General features: G+C 41.3%; 1 long non-coding RNA gene across 2 annotated transcripts; it reads left to right on the top strand.

Annotated features, from left to right (window-relative positions):
* The first annotated feature begins 12,503 nt into the window (after positions 1-12,503).
* Positions 12,504-18,153, top strand: LOC145441304 (uncharacterized). Of its 2 annotated transcripts, none has more exons than XR_013915794.1 (4): positions 12,504-12,688; positions 13,143-14,602; positions 14,977-15,108; positions 18,018-18,153. It is a non-coding gene; the product is annotated as an uncharacterized LOC145441304 (long non-coding RNA). The 2 variants fall into 2 exon arrangements; XR_013915793.1 differs by having other exon boundaries at positions 13,106-14,602.
* Positions 18,154-18,321: the final 168 nt, after the last annotated feature.

The following is an 18,321-nucleotide window of genomic DNA, read 5'->3' as shown; positions in this document are numbered from 1 at the left end:
ACTACCTTACTCGCCACCGATAATGACATTGATAAAGAGAACAAACTACAAGTTTGTTGAGATTTCAGTGATTTTTATAGTTGTTTTAGCGTGAACTTCAAGTTCTTATACCTAAAAAAGATATATGGCACTTGAATATATTGTTGAATACTTGAAATTCCAAAATGCCGTCGCGGGCCGCGTGTTTGAGATCTCTGCTCTAGGTCAATGCAGTGTTAGGATCAAGTCACTACCTTCGAGTCACGAGTCATTGCAAATTTTGACTCGAGTCAAGTCAAGTCAATCGATTTCCGAAGGTGACTCGAGTCAAGTCAAGTCACTCGATTGTTGGAGGTGACTCGAGTCAAGTCGAGTCACGAGTCAAGTCACAATTCAAGTCAAGTTGCGTTTTCGAAGTCTGAGGCATGATTACGTCTTTGAATTTTGCTAGCTGTCTGAAATGCAGATTGAGTGGTCATTGATTTTGAACCGATGAACGAATATAGAGGTAAATATACACGTGAGAAGGTGCTGTATCGCTCACATATACCTAGAACTGCGAAGCTACGTAAGTAATTGCATAGCCTCATCAGTTTATTTAGCAGCCAAAATAGAGACTGGAGAAACGAATTGAATAGTTGCAATACATTACCCATTCATAAACTGATATGATCCTATTCGAGCCTGTGCTAATGGTTGGGGATTTTAAAAACTATATTCGAATTCTATTTCAATAAAACAAAACGCTTGGTTAAGGTTAGAACAGAGAACAGACATTTTGCTGTTAAATTACTTCACTATACTAGTTTACGACAACGTAAGCTGTAAGCTTCGATTACTTCGTTTGCGATCAATTTATTCGTGAGAGACCGATGGAGGCTCAGTAAAACGCACGATCATTGAATGATCGGTTTCTCTCCCGGGTTACACCAGCGTTCCGCGGACAATCCGAACATATGCAAGATTCAGTGATTTTTATCCACACCGATTACTATATGACTTGAAATTGACTCGGTAATATTGCTCCGAGTCACGAGTCAATCGACATATCTGATACGCCGAGTCAAGTCAAGTCAAGTCAAGTCATTTTAGCAAAGTGACTCGAGTCAAGTCAAGTCATACGAAAAAGGTGACTCGAGTCTGGGTCTATGCACCTTGAGCATCATGTCCAGTTCGGAAATTAATTACAAGTAAAGATTTAAATACCACTGCTAAAATATTTTATTCTAGGTTACAGTAAAATACACGAAGTTCGGACCGGATTTTGCAACATTTTGAGACAGTCGGATCGGATTCGGATTCTACTGCAGATTTTTTTCGGATATTTTCGAATAGTTGTAACTTTTGCTTCGGATATTTTTGGATAGTTTTGACTAGAAGTGACTTTTGATTTCAATTCAAAAGAAAAAATTGTCCGCTCGATCGATAACCAAACACGGACAGTAAACACGTTCTGATAGGAATGGTGGCAGTCTAAAGCAGTTCTGTCAAAGGTCCAAGCAAATATAAATCAGTTAATACCAGCCTTAGCATTTGTAAAGACTACTCTGCTCAGATGTACCATTAGGATTCTTGGGAAAAGTTATTCTATTCGGATCTTCCGGATTCTGAACGGTATTACTCGGATTCGCGTGGATTTTTGGTTGCGATTGTTCGGATTCGGGCGGATAGTTCGTAAGAGACTCGAACTGTCGGACGGATTCAGATTCTGAGAAATCAATATCCACTCATCACTGGTGACTATATGGAATCATAGTGTCCTCAGGATTGTAATGACTCGAGTCGAGATTATTTGGAGCCTGGACTTGAAACGAGTCATTTTTTCAAATGTGTAAAATGAATCGACTCCAGTCAAATTTTGTAGTGACTCGACCTTTTAATCGAGTGATTGTGCATGATTCGAGACTAAGAGGAAGAAGAGAGACATTTCATTGTAACTTCGAATACAAAAGTTATCCCAAATTATTGATATTTCGTCTATCAGTCCAGATACTCGGACATAGGGCAAGAAACTGTTTGTTGTTTGTTGTATTCATGGTGTGTGTCGACTACTATGGTCACTGACCATTGGTCAGTTACACCAGGCCGATATTGCTTATATTTGATTTCGTATCTGCCGACTTGTAGCGCGGCCGACTTTTAGGCCTTTTATTAGACACCGCTCACGCGGATGAGATGGCGAGGAAGAGCCTAGATATACCTCCAACACTTAGGTAGGAATTCTGGAGTCGACCTCGGTCGGACTCGAACCCGCAACCCATTGGTGTTGCAGCTGTGGATTATACCACTGCGCTATCTCGCCACGGCGAGAAACTGTTAAGACTGAGGAAAATTACTATATTATAAGTGCGAGGTATTCTAAATCACTAGAGCAGAGTTGAAAAAAGTGGATTAAACCAGATTGAACTGAAAACTGAACAGTGAACATAATGGCTTGGACTTGGACTCGAGTCAAAACACTATGACTCGACCCTCTACTTATTCTCGATGACTTGAACCCGGACTTGACTCGGTGGTGAATTTAAAATGACTCGACTTGACTCGAGTCAAAACTATAAAAAGTGGGATTGTGACTTGGTTACAACCCTGTGTCCTAGGCTACACAGGATCGTAACAGCACTTCGTCACCCCCCGTCAAACTACGTTGGTCTTGGGCCCCCCATACCAAACTTCTAGGGGGCGAAGCCACATGTTAGTCGTCTTTGCCGCGACTTGTAACCGGCATTTATTGTATTGTCTAGTGCAGACCTGGGCAAAGTGCGGCCCGCAGGCCAAATGCGGCCCGCGAAGCCATTCTGTGCGGCCCGCGACTGGTCGCTTGGAATTCAAAACATAAAACTTGCTTCTGGGCTGACTAAAACCTTAGGCTGTATCAAATAAACAGGAAATTCGTTTACTTTGAAGCCTGTTCATTAATATGCCCCGATTGCACTGCCTACGCACCTCGCATGCGTTATCCAGATTTAAAATAAAGGCAATGTGGCAAAATATGAGTAGCAATTGAAGTCACAAGAAATCACTCTTTCCATATAGTTTATTTCAAACCTTCTTCGTTGCCATTGTCACTGTGACAATGTCACATTACGCATTATACGGCATGGTTTCAAATTGATACGTGATACGTTTCCAAATCCCCAATTCGTAAAACAAGTCAATCAGTGCTCGCCATTACTATATGACTCATCATATCTATCAACCATAAATTATTAACAGGCATGCCAAAAATAGCCGAAAAAGGATTAGGCTTAGACTAGAGCAGTGGTTCTCAACCTTTTTCGCCTCGCGGACCGGTAAAATTTCAAAAAATGTCTGGCGGACCGGTGAACTGTCAAAATTGAAATGAAGCCAAAATGTAAAGTATGCAACCGTTTTTGGCAATTATATGATGCTAGAGAGTGACATTTGGAGGGTTTTGATCGTATTTAATAATATTCATGATGGCATCCATGTGATTTTATGGTAGTGAGTCTGCCAAGTCGAGGTAAAATTGCCTTGTCCAGATAAACGTGCTACCGCGCAGAGAGTCGTTTACAGTCTTTCGCGCCAAAGGCCGTGGGTTTAAACGGCCACGCCAACTCAATACCGACCGACAATATCAAGAACAGGCGTATCGGAGTCGAACCAAGCACCTTGTCGTGCTACCTTGCTCATTGCCCACTGCCACCAGACGCAGGCTACTCCGGCAACTGCGAATACAGTGCGTGCCGCAAGAAAACACATTGCAGCAGCTATACTTGCCATCCGCAAATACGGGCCGAAAAAGCACTTCGTCAGCCCACCCCCAAAAACGTTGATCTTGGGGCCCCGACAGGGCGATATGCAAAATTTCCGGGGGCTTCGCCCAAGACCCGACACTTGGGTGGATGTTTTCATATGTACTTGTGATCACATCCATTCTACTCAGCGTAAGCAGAGAGTTTACGTAGCTTATCGCGACAATGGCGACAATTTTCGATCATTCACGACTGAAGCGCTTTTCTCGCGGTCGAATTTTAGGCCCAAATTTCGGAGTCCCATATGTTAACATAAACTTCATTATGTGTGGATACGTCGTGGTGCGGCAATGGCTGACGCCGAAATGCCTATAAATCATGCGTATTTCTCGGAGAAGGGCACCTAATAAGCAAGACATTTAGGGACACTAAATCGTGCAAAGCCCGAAAAGAAATTGAAAAATGTTGGAAAAACTTTCAAATAAAACGCTATGATTTATATTCATTTGCGAAATAATTTTGGGCCCTTCTCAAGCTCGGCCCTCTCCAATTGGGCCATTTGGGGTGCCCCAGTTACGGTCCTGCACAAAATAAATGAATCGAAAACCAATGATCAAACTGCGCTGCTTAGCGATGAGTGAGCTCGTGTCTGTTCTGTATTTGTCGCTCGCATGTCGTCAAAGGAAACGTCTTGTACTTTAAGTCAAATCGAACATGTTTCTAGCCCTAATGTTACCTCGCAAAATTTTGAATCAGTTTAAAATTAGATGTTTTATTTATTTTATCAAAGGACAAGCCTTCAACATTGCATCTTGAAATTAAAGTATAAAATTGTAATATTCCTCGCGGACCGGCAGGAATGTCGTCGCGGACCGGCACCGGTCCGCGGACCGGCGGTTGAGAACCACTGGACTAGAGCACTAAATTTTTGTATACTGGATTTAGAGGTAAATTCGTCTTTTTAGTTTTTGCCGAGCATGTCGCCGAGATTAAGGATATTAATTAAAGTCGATCTTATGACAAAAACACGAAACACGTGGTCAAGGGAGGACGCAGTTCAGAAAAACTGTAAGCTTCGCGCAACATAAAGGCTCTTAAGCTGCAATGTGCACACTTCTCGGAAGGCAGCGCACAAGAATACGAGCTTCGTACTAATATATACACATTTCAGTGCAGTGGTTCTCGAACTGGAGGCGTTAAAGCATCAGAAGGGTGGCGCGAAGCCGAAGTTTACAGAAAACAATTTGCGCGCTAGGCGCGATTCATCCCAAGCATATCGTTATGCTCTGTGTATTCTCCGACTTTTATATTTCAGAATTCTCGCATCAACAGCCAGAATCTTCCATGTCATCAAACTATCCGTTGGGATTGCTAGCATTCTGGTTACACTTTTTAATAATTTGTAATATCGTGATAAAGCGGGCGCGAAAGTTTTCACGTCAAAGATATTGAAATCGGCAAAACGTACTAAGCTAAAAGACACACACGATTTCACATTGGTATTTCTTCTGGAAATTCAATTTTCCTTGCGGATAGACATTTGTCTTGTGGGATTCAGATTGCCAGGACAGGAATGTTCGGCGCCAGCCATTTAGGCACCTATGGACAAGGCCTATGTATATATATCGAAGTTTTCGGTCAGCATAAGGGCAGTCCATTTCGCCCAAGGTTTTCTCGCCGCCGATCTTTCTGGCACACTTCTTGGAGGCGCATGTTGCATGGCCTGAAATTTATATGCCTAGGAGCGTCGTGGTGTGGTATTGGTCGACGGCGATATTCCCATTTGTATAAATCATGCGTATTTTTTCTTTTTTTTTGGGGGGGGGGAGGAGGAGGGGGGAGAGTATCCAATAATCCAGACAGTTGGCAACACTAAATCGCGGCCGGAGCGAATTTTTTTTGCAAACGTTGCATAAATTAAAAAAAAACCTTAATAATTTATGCTAATTTACGAAATAATTTTGGGCCCCCTTCGAGCTCGCCCCCTATTGGGGGGATTGGGGTGCGGCAGTTACGGCCATGGTCCTACCATGGTGTGGACACAAGTAAATCTCACGGCTCACTGCGATTGGTTTATTTCACACTTTCCATTTGGGTCAAGGCAATTTGACGGTAATTTTTAACCGGCTTGTCGAGGGCAAAATTTGCTGAAATTGGTAATCGAAAGCTGCCGGGGTACTGATTACGATCATATAAATTTAATTGTGGTCGTGGTCCTTGAACCCTCAAAATCACCATTGTATTTTGCATTGTAACGGAGTTTGGTATTGTGGCGCAACAATGCCATCTGGAATAAGCAGCCTCAGTTCCGAGTAACTGCGCAGTGAGCGTGAGAGTGTGAATACCCCAGGCATACGAGCTCGATGGGGCACAAAATTATATCGTGAATGAACATAAATTAGAGAGTGTTTTCTTCAAAATTTGTGCAACTCTTCTCCTTTTTTTCTCGCTTTGCGCGATTTAGTGTTTTTGAATCTGTAGAAATAGGCATTTCGGCATCGGCCAATTACCGCGATAGGCCGCACCAAGACATATAAAGTTTAGGACAGCATAGGACGCCAAAAAGTGTGTCAATGCAGCGAGAAAACCCTGGCCTTGAAGGACTGATATCATAATGCCCGATAACTTCGATATATAGGCCACATGTCTAGTTGTCCATTGGTGCCTAAATTACTGGTGCTGAATCTTCCTGTCCTGGCAATCTGAACCAACTTGGAATCGTGTGCGTCTTTTAGTTTAATACGTATTGACGATTTCAATAGCTTTTCGCATAGCAGACAGGAGGTCATGAAATACCAAAATGTATTGAAGTGCAAACGGGCCCGCCCGAATATGTTCAATTAGTATTAAATTTCCAAGGCAAAACATCCCAGTCAGCACTATACTGGTGATTTGACTACGTGAACTGAGAGAGGACATTAGATTAGGCCGGATAAATTAACCAATTACTGACAATGTCGCTCACAAGTAGTGGTAAAAACGTGGATCAGGAGGACGGTCGGGGAGAGCTTGGGACCAATGCTATTTTTTGGGGGGAGGGCTGACGAAGTGCTGTTTCGGCCGTCGGTTAAGGGGAAATAAACTGCTGTAGCACGATGGTGTTTGGTCCACCTCTGAAACGATTCGTCTTCTCGATCTTGTCGACGCGAATAATATTATCCGCTACATATATGGGTGTTGAATATCTACACTGTAAGTGTAAATGGATAGGATATAGATATATCTTTTCAAGCAAGTACGTGATATGAGGAACAAATTTCGTGCCTGAATTTCAATTGTGCGTTGTAACTGACGGCTTGTCGTGGCTGAAGCGATGAGGTTGCTGACCAAATATGATGCGCCGTGCAATACCAATATAGCCTACTCGTCAAAGGGAAATCGTACTTACCCCCACCCAATAGCAACCTATAACTAAGTGATCTATCGACTATTTATGACCTATCATCTGGAATGCATTAATAGCAACCTATAACTAAGTGATCTATCGACTATTTATGACCTATCATCTGGAATGCATTACCACTACATATCCGTGAATATCCTTATAATAGATTAAAAAAGACCTATGTAATTACCAGTGGCGGCTCGTCCTATAGGGCAACTGGGGCATTGCCCCACCTAAAATTCTGTTCAATAACAATTTAACCATTTATAGACGCACAGCAATCAATACATACCGAGATCACAGCGAAACCCGCGTTCTTCTTGTGCTTTCGCTTGCAAATGCCCATACATAGCGAAGTCTCTGCGAAAATCGAATTCTCTTCTGTGTTTTCGCTTTGAGAATGCCTAGCCGGGGCTTGCCCCGGTAGTGCTCATAACAAGCTTTCACTATCTATTCTCTCAAAGCCGCGCACAATAAAGAAACGGTGATTTACTCTCTCCTATTCGTAAAATGGCCGAGCAACCGGGGCAAATATGCCTGTCGCCCCTAAGGTGTGATGTAACAATCGTATCTATATGTGAACTCGGTTACCGTACTATGCGTTGAGTCGACCTTTGCTGGTATAGGTCGATTTTGACTGTGTTTCGCACCATGATAATTCTTGAAACTTGGTATGATATGTCGTGAAGGTAGTATTTAACACTGCTCCAAGTTTCAGGCTTGCTACTTAAAGATAAGGGTAGTAATTCCGTTTCCGAAGTTCAGTGTGTGCTGATCTATCATGTACAATTGTACATAGTACAGCAAACAGATTTTACTCAAAAGCCAGTATTGGTCTCCATTGATTTTGACGATGTTCTATACCGAGATCGGTCATGACATTTGGCACGGTAAGTGTTAGTATCGACCGCTGTAACAAGTTTTAAGTTTGTCACTGAACTATGTGGGTGGTAATTTCGTTTCCAAAGTCGAGTAAGAGCTGACTCTTCATTTATCGCTAACAAATTTACGCAAAAGCCGTTATTGGTCTGTATTGATTTTAACGATGTTCCATACCTAGATCTGTCATGAGCTTTTGCACGGAATGTCTTGATTTTAGTATCGAACGCGGTGCCAAGTCTTAAAGTTGACACTCTATGATTGAGGCAGTTATTTCGTTTTCGAGGTCGAGTATGGTAAAGATGCGCGCTGATCTGATACTTAGCCTACCTACGTCATTGCGGATCTCACGCAAAAGCCGGTGTCGGTCTGTGCTAATCTATAGTCTGCGTTCCCATAACGAGATCGGTGATGATATTTCCAATGGTATATCTCGATGATCGCATGAAACAGTTAACCAAGATTCTCGGTTTGCATTCAAATATTCACATAATTTTATGTTCGTCACTGTCCATTTCACTGTGAAATTGTGGCCTTCAAACCATTTGCTTACAATCTTCTGTCAAATTCGATAGCTATTTCATTTTCGATGTCGGCTAACAGCTGATCATTCGATCAGCCTATTCCTCGATCTATTTTACTCAAAGTTCGGTGTTCGTCTGTTTGTATTGATTTTGACAGTGTACCATACCGGAATGGGTTATGAGATTGCGTATGCTACTTCTCGATGATTTCTTGTAACAGTATACTAAGTTTACGGCTTTTATTCATGTATTTATTGATTAATATATTTTCCAACGGCGATTTCGCAGCAGACTTATAGACAGTAAGCCGTATGTGTTGTGTCACAGTCTCCAGTTTCAAGCCCAAAATGTCCTATGTTGTTCCGAGACCGAAGTTCCGAGGCTGCTGTCCTTAGTTCTTCAAAGACCATTCAAATTGATGTTCTGGATTCAATATGACAGGCCCAATCTATGAGATAACAATTGCGTATGTGTCCGAACTCGTTGACCTTTCCAGTTAGGCTTACGCAATCTCTCGAGGTCTAGTCATTGGAATTAGTCAGGTCAAGTCAAGCGCGAACATGAATCGTATTGAATCTTTGCTGCGTACGTAGTTTACGCAGTTGCCTTTAGAGCGAAACTGAGAGGTCTAGAAGTTGTCCACTGTCCAGTCTATTGATCCAATCGTACGCTGGGTGCCTCCGCTTTGGTTGCCTATTATCACCTGGTCGTAACCAGAGATGGCCACAGTCCGGTTCTGGAGCCGGAGCAGGATTTCAATGTTTTTTTTACCTGGCCGGACTGGATCCGGATTTTGAATTTGGGGTGACGGTCGGATTTTAGCCGGATTTTTTTGCTGTGATATGATTAATTAGCATTGTTCTGGCAGGATTTTTTCGGATTCCGAACTGGACATTCACCAGCCGGATTTCTTTGGACTCTGAATTTCCAATTGCAAGCCGGATCCGGATAGATTCGGATCCCGAAATTTTGGAATCCGCCCATCTCTGGTCGTAACCACCAGCTCAGTGGTCGTAACACACCAGGATCGTGTACGAAACACTTTCGGACGGGCTTAGAAAAATTAGGGTCAATCGATTTGCGTAATCTCTAACTCTACCATGAAATCATAACGCATGCTACTAAGGATGACCTGATACTTGATTCGTGGCATAGGGCGATTCTTAGTTCACGTTCATTTTGTAAAATAATCCTTTGATTAAAAATAAATGAATGAAACATTTGTTACCACACTTCAAGTCACGGCTCACCGGCAAACCTCTCGCGGCACCTACGTTAAAATCACTGTTGTCGGGAAATTCATGTGACCATCATAAAGTTACTTTTTTACGTTGGAAAACGCCATTGTGACGTCATCTTGATAAAAGTCGCTCGCAGCCCTTGCCCCACCACCCGATATTGTCACGAGCCGCCACTGGTAATTACCTCTTGTCGTCATATTAACACTGCTGCCCTACCTCGCTCAGTCATTGCTTCATTGATCATTTGCTTCCATCGTTTATATTTCTTATTTTTTACTTTCCTTCTTAACTAACATTTTTTAAAGCCAGACTGTATAGAGCAGGGGTCTCAAACATACGGCCCGCCAGACTGTTTCATCCGGCCCGCGATGCAATTCTGAAAAATGTATGTATTATCCAGCTCGTTTCTAAACAATGCTGACTTTTTTAGCAGGAAATAATTTCATTAAATTATCCCTCAAGACAGCAAATGTCGAGCATGTTCAATTGTTCATGTTCATGTTCATAGGCCACATTATAACCAGTCGATAGTGGTATTGGGGTTACACTGTAATCGCCATCAGCAACAAGTCGCTGACATCGACATCCATTTCCGAGAAGGCAAAAAACTGCACAGTGAGTTCACAGGTTTATGGAAAAATGGACTCAAAAGTAGTTATTCGCTGAAGTCAGTTTGCAATGTCAGTTAGAAGCCGGTATATGCAGGTTACATGTGGAACATCATTATATAACAAAAATATTATTTAAATATCTGTGGTCCCACACCTTTTTCGTTTATGACTTAACAGCTCCTCGGAGCCAGAGAAATTTAATCGAGATATAATGATATTGAATCAAAGTTCAACATCAGCATTTGCAGATCAATCACTTGTATTCCACACACTGCATACCGGACTATTATCATTAGATTACGACTAAAACAACGCAATCATAGCAATATGCCAACGCATATCGTCGGCAAAACCGTTGTTTTAGCAGTTTATATAACTATGCAACCGGCCAATCATCGTAATTTTGCCAAAACCACTGTTTGCAAATAAAGGTGTAGATAGAATGTACCCTTTTGTCCATGCGATACTCTAATACAGTGGTTCTCAACCGCCGGTCCGTGACGACATTCCTGCCGATCCGCCCGGTATATTACAATTTTATACCTTAATTTCAATATGCAATGTTGAAGGCTTGTCCATTGATAAAATAAATCAAACATCAAATGTTAAACTGATTCAGAACTTCGTGAGGTAACATTAGGGCTGGAAACATGTTCGATTTGACTTGAAGTTCAAGACATGTCATCTGACGACATGCAAGCAATCAGTACAGAACAGATAAGAGCTGACTCATCGCTAAACAGCACAGTTTGCGAGATCATTCGTTTACGATTCATTTGTTTTGTGCAGGACCGTAACTGGGGCACCCCAAACAACCCAATCGGATAGGGGATGAGCTTGAAAGGGGCTCAAACTTAATTTGTAAATGAACATAAATCATAGCGTATTTTTCTTTGAAAGTTTTTCCAACATCTTTCAATTTTATTTCGCCCTTTGCGTGATTTAGCGTCACTAAATGTCTTGCTTATTCGGTGCCCTTCTCCAAGAAATATGCATGATTTATTGAAATAGGCATTTCGGCGTCAGCCATAACCGCGCCACGACGTCCCAACACATGATGAAGGTTAGGCTAACATGGGGCTCAGAAAGATGTGCTAAAAATTCGGCAGCGAGAAAACCGATTCAGTCATGAATGATAGAAAGTTTTCGCTATTGGTGCGATTAAGCTATACATAATTTCTCTGCTTACACTGAGTAGAATGAATGTGCTCACGAGTCCAGGTGAAAACATCCACCCAACTGTAGGGTCTGGGGGCCAAACCCCCGGAGGTTTGGCTTATCGCTCTGTGAGGGCCCAAGACCAATTTTTTAGGAGGTGGGCTGACAAAGTGCTTTTTCGGTCCGGATTATCCGATAGCCGGTATAACTGCTGTAAGGTGTTTTCGAGCGGCGCATTGTATTCGGAGTTGCCAGAGTAGCCTGTGTCTGGTGGTAGTGGGTAATGAGCAAGGTGGCACTACAAGGTGCTTAGTTTGACTCCGAAACGCTACTTCTTTCGATATTGTCAAAGAGAATAATATTATTGGAGTTGGGTTGGTCGGTTAAACCCACGGCCTTCGGCGCGAAAGACTGTAAATGACTCTCGGCGGTAGCACGGTTATCTGGACAAGGCAATTTCACCTCGACTCAGCAGACTCACTACCATAAAATCACTTGGATGCCATCATGAAGATAATTAATTACGATAGAAACCCTCTAAATGTCATCTCCAGCACCATATAATTGCAAACAATACTTGCATGCTTTACATTTTGGCTTCATTTCAATTTTTGAAAGTCCACCGCGGTCCGCGAGACATTTTTTGAATTTTTACCGGTCCCCGAGGTGAAAAAGGTTGAGAACCACTGCTCTAATATACTATTATGTGTGTATGTATAAGCTTGATAAACAAGGGCATGGATTTTGAGGTAACATTTTGGAATCATTTGACTGATCCGGCCCGCGAGTGCTCTGAAGGTTGCAATCCGGCCCTCGGCGCAAGTTGAGTTTGACACCCCTGGTATAAAGTCAAGTGTAACTGTTTGATGCGGGTGTGATTAGACCAGCGTGTACACGCTGATTAGACGAGTAGGAGGGCGATGGCAAGAATCTGTAGCACATGGTTCGCGAGATTTTAATAGCGATATCATTTACAATATATAAGAGCAGCTCCGTTCCAATTCATTACATGGATAACCAAATACATAACATATATATGTATAATTCAGAGCATGTTTCGCTCAATTGTAAGGAGAACGCCAGAGCGTAAGCATTTATGAAGACAAGGCAAATATACGTTTGTTTTCACTGTCTGCGGAAAAAAACCTTTTGTGCTATACGGGGAACACCAATACCGAGTGAAAGAACTTTTTGCAAGGTTGGCCCTGCTAGAATGGTTATTAAGTATGAGAGCAGGATCCTTGTGCGAAGGGGACACATAATTATCGCAATATTGTATTCGATTAGCATTTATATAAGGTAGAAAGATAGAATGTTGGGAAGTGTTGCCTTTAATGCATAATCAGAAGTGCAGTATGCCTAGATTTGATTACATTCTTTCAAATCGATTTGGCGATGGTTTTACTAAGCATGATTTATATGCTCATCAGTTCTCTAACAGGGTTCCTATGTGGTGTTATGAGTGGGGATAAATTATGTAGATTTAAATCAGTAGGCCTCGCCTAAGTATGTAACAGAGAACATATACTGGGACGATCATCGCCAGTTACTGTCCTTGGGCAAAATACCAAGTAGCTAAGCTCTATCAATCCATAATACCTAATTGCTACAGGAGGGCCGTCTATGTTCAGCAATCTCGCCTATATACACAGGGGTTCTGATATAGGAGATCATCTGCTGGATTTGCCATCAATGTTATGAGTCGTGCCAAGATCATCCACGTTTGCTGCCATGTGTTGATGTCGATCCTCGTGATTGCGAGATTCTCACAGTGTGAAGGAAGTAAGCGTGCATCGAGTTATTTTCAATATGCCTGTATAGCACTTTATTGCGATAATCGTTAATGATATCCTATATGGAAGTGTATATATGCACTGGATCACTGCTCTGATCAATACATTTTAGCTGTGGAACACAAACTTTATGTATAACATACAATTCTTCAAGTGTACTGTACTGCACTGTAATACTGTCCTTTAGCGAGGCCAGGTTTACCCGAAGTGCGGCTGAAACCACGTCTTAATTGTAACCAATATTATGTCAAAGGTATATTTCTTAAAGGTAATCAAACGCTGGTCACATCTAGTGTAGCAAACAATTTGCTTCACCGTAAAAAGCCGGAGAATCGGGCTTGACATGCGAGTATACCATCACCATGCCCGGACACCGCAGCCGATTGAAATCTCATTGCACATCACATCCTCTCAACTTATCAGCGTGAATATTGGCCAAATGCCCAATATTACGTCAAAGCCTGTGAGATTGTTACAGACGAATTTTACCGGCGCTTTATTTGCTATTACCTTTACTACCCAATACAATGTTTACCGAATGCAGTCGTGACCGGGCGTTCACATTTGCCATCTCTGCCGTTTCGTTTCCGAATAAGGTTTTGGGGCTCATCGATTTGCCAATCGAAAGTAACACGTAATGATGAACCAGGGCACACCTTATGGGATATACAAAAGACGGATTTATGGGCCATATTGACATCAAATCTCAAAAAGCTTTTGTGTCAACGACAGTGTTGGTCTTATGGTCTATTACGTAAAGACTAAAGAGTACAATATCCTTTGTTATCAATAGTTTCCAATACCAGTAAAATTTAATTAGGGGGAGCGCTGTACAATTGCACATTGGCAAAATATATCGGGTCATTTTATATTAGGTGGTATTGGTATTTGTAGTATAGAGCGGAAAAATACGGATGAAGAGAAAAACAAATCTTACTTTCCACTATTTGAATTACGGCTAGGGATATTTTGTTAAGTATTGAACCGCGGTGGCATCGCGTGTAAGAAACTTGTGTTGGCAAGTTTAGAAGTTGCGTTTGTATATAGCCTATATACGGAATACCTCACTGAGATGAGCGGATTTAATATCTCCAAATCCTGTTTTAAGCTGCAAAAATATAAGAAATAAAAAGTCAGAATGAGCCGCCGCAACAATTTCATGCCATTACAACATTACATTTCACATCTATTTCTGCATTTCAGACGGAGACATTACGTTACAGACAAATAATCCCACAGTCACAGCGTATTACAACTGGCCTTTCCTGCTTAATTGCTACGACATTGCTGAGCAGTGTGAGCTTAATGATCGCTACGAGGTACTGCACTTATATAAGTGAATAATGAACATTTTTTGTGAGCGTTGCGGAACTTTTTGTGACAATTCTTGAAATATATTTCAAGTGAGTCTGTGGAAATAGTACCCCAAGAAGGCGGTACATGTAGGCGTAATCCACTCCACTCCCTGGTCTCCTTTGTACGGGCTCATTCAAAGCAACTGCTGGTATCGGCGTGAACGTCGAATTCCGTACAAGAAAGCGTTGTTGAATTGATTCGCAACTCAACCCACGGCCCAAGGCGAAAATTCGGAAAATCAACCCGCAGTATCTACCCGTTGATGTACAATTGTTCATTCTATATTTTTGAACTAAACTACGCGTATATCGAATAATAATGAAATGTATGTATTCAGTGCACTGTTGTATCGAAAGACTCCAATGAAACAATACACTTTTACAACTCCACGAACTCCACCAGCAGCCCTTTATACGAAATCAACAATACGACGATTGAATCTCCAGACGGATTTGTATACAGAATTCAGGTGAACAACGTTGTTTCCTGCACGACCTGCTTTATATATGTACAAATACTCGAACGGGCAAAGATGACTTTGTTCATGCATATTCGATACATGTCACCGTGTAAATGGATTATGGTAAAGTATAAAACGTCTTTAAAAATCGGATGTTCGAAGCATTTTGAAACACAGATCATCTCCATCTAAATGTGTATATCAATGATCCCGTTTACCGGCTCCCTCATCGTGGTTACCACAAAGAATGGGATGCACATGATTCTATATATTTTACCTGATAAGCTCCCGGAAGTTGATACTACACGAGATAGCATCCAGAGCCGAAAATAGGCTTCTGGAGGTACAAAACTTCTATATCTCAATTAACAATATGTTCGTATTGCTGAATTTGTTCAACAAACCTATTCGACCGACTCTATACTCTGAAACAGACGGACTCCAGTAAATGCTGTTAACCAGTATAAGAAATAATTTTATCGTTGTGACATAATAATAACAATTGAATAGACTCGTGAACGGCAAACAACGACACACAGAGAGAGGTAACAGAGAGAAATTCGACTTTACTTCCGCTGGTAATTTGTTTTTCTGCGGTCCGGTTTCCTGTATTCCCGAGTCAACACTGTTACGAAAATAAGACGTAGCGGCTTTTTTAACCCACTTCCTGAACAAATGTTAGGAATGGCTTTTGCAGCTTGGTTTCTTCTTCTCATCTATTACTATAATTAGACTAAAATAAAGAGGCTTGGCAACTTTATTATAAGATATGTGGACAATTCGTTACGCAATAACGATCAAAGCTAATACTGGTGATGCAATATCCAGCAGTGGAGTTATTAAGTTCGACGTTGCTGTTATCAATAATCTTATTCACTATTCCTTTTTCACGATTGTTCATTTTATCATAGTACCTGTACAAATTAAAAGTAATCGTCATTTTACAAGGTATTTTTCGAATGTAGTCGATTACCATTACCATTAAAAATGCTGTAATCTTCATAATCTATTACGATTTAATAATCACCAAGTTTTTGTAACTTTTGTAACTTTTTTACAGCTTCCAGGAGCTTCCTAAATACTCAGAGCTTATGTAGTGTGATGTTTTAAACTGTTTGAAGGAATTTTATATTGTAGCTTTTTGCAACTTCTCCTATTTTTCATACTACTTTTTACTGCAATTTTTATTAATTAAATGCGCAAAATGTAAAGGAGTGATTTAAAAAACATGCTATAAAACTATTTCTAGTATGGTTCACTTTTTGATTTGCTTTACAAATAGCTAAGCTAATCGCCTGTTACCCGAGCGGCCCGGGTTCGATTCCGCGTCGGAGGATTATCTGGGCCCCTCTTTCCCGTGTCGCTGTTCTTACGGCGACAAAAAGTATAGAAGAAGACCCGACGAAAGAACGCACTGACAAGAGATGGAAAGAGCAAGAAAAGCCGATTAAGGTTAAAATAGAAGAAGAACTGTGACATCGGGCACTAGGTCGAGGTGGATGCCAGTTTAAGTGACCGCAACTGGTTGTTCGGCATCCTCCTATATCTGTTCATTACATCACATTGTGTCTTATTGCAGTGTATATTGTGAGCGTGTCTTGATCAGATGAAAATATAATCTGATTGTTATTGTAATTGATTAACTGCATCTCAAGGTTATCTATGACGCAGTGCCGTGTAAGCTAGAAGTTCAACAACCCCAGCCAAGCGCGACAATATTGAATGTAAGCATTCGAAAACGACAGCGTCTGAACTATATGCAAATATATCGCTTGATTGATTCACTTTCGGTTAAATTTGAGGTTCTTCCCTATTTAGGCTTACCATATTTCGGAAATGAAAAAAGAGGACACTTTTTCAGAAATTTCAGACATGCAAAAGTGGAGAAGAATTCTCAAAAACCGGTAAATTTTTCCCACTTCATGATCGGTTGACTAAAAAAAAAAAAAGGTCATCACTTCCGCTCAGAGCTCAAAAACACTTTTTTCTCTCCATATTGCCAGGTGGATGACTAAAAAAAAAAAAAAAAAAAAAAAAAGGTCTTCATTTCGCTCAGACCTGAAATCACCGCTTTTCCCTCCGAAATATCCGCCGGAGCTTCACTTTTGCGCTAATTTGCGGCATATCACTCGCAATTTCCTCTATATCTGACCTAAATTTTCAAAAAAGAGGACAAAATCTCAAAAAAGAGGACAAAAGGGCGTCCTCCGAGGACACTTTCAAAAAAGTCAAAAAAGAGGACAAATCCTCTTAAAAGAGGACGTATGGTAAGCCTATCCCTATTTGACAGATGCCCAGGCGATAGCGCCGAGAATTACATTATCGCTGGGTCACTTTTTCAGGCTATTGATTTTGTTAAAGTCGCCAACAATGAATTTTGCTTCAATGCCTTGGGCCAAGTCAAGTTTGCAGACCTAAGGATTTCGGGGTGTGGTATTTCACTAGTTTTATGGGTCATCGATTTGCTGTTTGACTTTTTAATTATTTCCGCATTGCGTTATTTTCTTGTTGCGTACCGTCCGTGAAAAGGGAAAGTACCAAGTTTGACAGCTCTGCAGGAGCTGACTGCGAAATGCCGTCATAAAAATGTATGTATCGATTGAATAGCGAAGAAAGAAAAGGAACAAGCAGACATCCTGCAAATTTTAAACTGCTGAGTTATACAACGGAACCTTTCAAATATCTCATACACTAATAATTCTAAAAAATTATAAATGCAACTTTTTCCTGCAACTTATGTTAAAATTAGGTGCAATTTTCTCACGATTTTAGTACAACAAAAAACATGCCCTACTAATCACGATTACACCTGGTCTGGTCGGAGTTTGTCGGTCGGGATCATGAACGATACGATATTGAATCGAAATCTTGAGCGATGCAGAATTTTCAATTTCACATATCCGATAATGAATGTTTAGAATGATGATGGCAACTGTTCAAAAGCGTTGGATCTGGAAAAGACGTTTCTACCGAACTCAAGTTGCACGGAATTTTCACAACAAACATCCTCTTCAACTTTGGAAGTTGAAGAAGAATGGCCGGCTTTTCTCGTATGCGATAGTGAGTCATGTTGTATTTTACCAAGGCATATCTATTAAATCGGTTCATGGACCGGAGCCGGACTGGATATCCGGCCGGACTTTTTCACAAATTTTATCGCAGTCCCGTCTCACGAGCCACGACTACTCGGCTTGAGCAAATATTCACTGACCTGGTATCACA

The sequence above is a fragment of the Botryllus schlosseri genome, chromosome 6 (genome assembly GCF_051294905.1).
Source record: "Botryllus schlosseri isolate E-star chromosome 6, Bs_hap1, whole genome shotgun sequence".
In the NCBI taxonomy this organism is placed as follows: domain Eukaryota; kingdom Metazoa; phylum Chordata; class Ascidiacea; order Stolidobranchia; family Styelidae; genus Botryllus; species Botryllus schlosseri.
This window is presented reverse-complemented; position numbering and strand designations above follow the sequence as displayed.